Genomic DNA, 2,794 nt, shown 5'->3' on the forward strand with positions numbered 1-2,794 from the left:
CCTCAGCTAATACCACAGTATTTTAATTATTTTACCTTTTTCTTCAAAATTATGTTGGCTATTTTGGCTCTTTATTCTCTTATGTGAATTTTAGAATGAGCTTGTTAAGTTCCATAAAAATGCCTGGTAAGATTTTTACCAGAATGGCGTTTATTTTTTATGGAGTAATTTGAGGATAATTGATATGATTATTCTATCAAGTATTCCTATTTATGAGCATAATATATTTCTCTATTGATTTGATTTTTCTTTGAGTTTTTAATACAATTTTATACTTTCCTCTGGCTGAATCTTACACATATTTTGTTGGATTTATTTCCAGTTAACGTATAATGTTTATTGCTTGTATAATTGTTTTTTTAAAATTACATTTCTCATTGATTACTACTGGTATATAAGAACACTATAAATTTTTTAAATTTGATTTTATATCCAGCAACATTACTGAATTCTTTTATTGTAATTGTAGATTCTTTTGGATTTTTTATGAGAGTAATGGTAACATGCAAATAATGACAGTTTTGATATTTTCTTTTTAATTATTTTATTTTATTTTTTTCTTACTACATTGTACTGTCTGGGACCTCCAAAACAATCTTGACTAGAGGTAGTGATAGAAGACCTCATTATTTCATTCTTTACTATCTTTCTTTACCCTTTCATTACATTTTTACAAAGTTTAACATATGGTGGTACTTCCATCATTGTTCAGTTCTAGTATTTTATAGTTTCTATTTTTATTTCATCCCTATGAGCTATATTTGAGTACATTTAAAATTTTCTAAATGTTTGATTGTTTTTTATTTACTTTCTATTTTTGATTTTTAATTATTTGTGTCGTGCTTAAAGAATGTGATTGGTATTCTTAGAAATTAGTTGATGCTACCTTTGAGACCTAATATGTAGTACATTTTTACAAATGTTTTGTATGTGCTTAAAACCAGTGTATATTCTTTTTCTGTTTAGTACAGGGCTTGCGCGCGCGCGCGCACATGCGCGCTTGCGCACTCTCTCACTCTCTCTCTCTCATCATCATCAAACTTACTGTTGTGTTCAAATTTGCTATATCCTTAGGGAATTTTTGTCCGCTTGGTCCATCAGTTTCTGATAGCAGAATGTTAAAATATCCTACCATGATTATAGTTTTGTCAATTTCTCCTTGTTAATTGTATTTGTTTTGCTTCCTATACATTCGAGAGCCTAGATTATTAGTTGTATAAATTCATTATAGCTCCTTTGTAGAGTGTTTTTTTTAATTATTGTGTAATGTCTTTTTATTCTTATTTTTGTTTTTTTGCTTACATTCTATTTTGTATGTTAACATTGCGTTACCAGCTTTCCTTTGTTTTTATTTGCCTGATGTATTTTTTCACCATCTATTTTCAAATTTTCTGGATTATTTTGCTTTAGATGTCTCTCTAGTTGGATTTGTTAGCCTAGTCTGATAGACTTTTAATAGGTGTGTGTGTGTGTGTGTGTGTGTGTTAGAGAGAGATTTGAACTCATTTTTGCCATTTTATTGTATACTTTCTCTTCTCTCTTTTGTATTACTCTCATTTAGATTGATAAAATTGTCAATCTTATCTTTTTTGTTCTTCTACTGATTTTGGAAGCTATAGATGGCATTTCTTTTCTTATAATGGTTATTCCTAAATTTTTAACATTCACATTTAACTGCAAAACTTTCTATTAAAGTTAGAAAGTTCTTAGTATACTGAACATCCTCTTCTTCCATTCTAGTTCCAATTTTAGAAACTGCTTCATTGAGATATAATTCACATACCTTATAATTCATCCATTTAAAGTATACAATTCAATATTTTTTAGTTTATTTCCAAAGTTGTGCAACCATTGCCACAATGTAATTTTAGAACACTTTTGTCCCCCTTAAAAGAAATCCTGTACCCATAAACAATGTCTGTCCTACTCTCTTTCTTTCTGTCCCCTAGTCCTAGGCAACGACTAATTGACTCTCTCTTTAGATTTGCCTATTCTGAACATTCCTATAATTGGAATTATGCAATATGTGGTTTTGTTACTGTTTTTTTTTTCACTTAGCATGTTTTCAAGGTTCATTTATGTTGCCACTTTTCTTTTAATTATGAAAAATTGAGTATTTTATTTATAATCTATATTTAGGTACAGTTGATTATATGTTTTCATCAGTTTGTGGGACCACTAGTATATCTTACTTCCTTTTCTGGTACATCCTAGTACTATATTCTAGTACATCCTAGAATATATCAATTCTTTAGTGAGAATCTGTTAATGGAAAACTCACAGTCACTGTTGGTCTCAAAATGTCTCTATTTTGCCCTCATTCTTTATGATAGCTTAGCTGGGCATTGAATTCCAGTTTGACAGTTCTTTTTTCTTAACATTTTGTACATATAACTATTATCTTCACAGCATCTATTATTGCCGATGAAGTATCTGCTGTCTGTTGTTTTTAGGAGGTAGGTAATGTTTCTTTATGGCACCTTGATGTTCTGCAGTTTCACTATGATATGTCTAGGTGTGAATTTATTTGCATCTATCTTGACTGGTGTTGAGACTGCACTTTGAATGTCTATTTTAGGACTGTTTTTCCTTTCTTTATCTCTGAGGATCCTTAACATATTTATTTTAAGGTCATTTTCAGATTGTCGTATTTTCATTTTGTTTGAGTGAATTAATCTCTCAATAGTTGATTCGTTGGCAATTGTGGTATTAATTTTCTTCATGTATTTTTGGAAGTTTGGTTTGAGAGCTTAACTTGAGTGAGAGTTGTTACCTATGTCTCCTTACTCTACCC

The sequence above is a fragment of the Pteropus alecto genome, unplaced genomic scaffold, assembly GCF_000325575.1.
Source record: "Pteropus alecto unplaced genomic scaffold, ASM32557v1 scaffold86, whole genome shotgun sequence".
Lineage (NCBI taxonomy): Eukaryota > Metazoa > Chordata > Mammalia > Chiroptera > Pteropodidae > Pteropus > Pteropus alecto.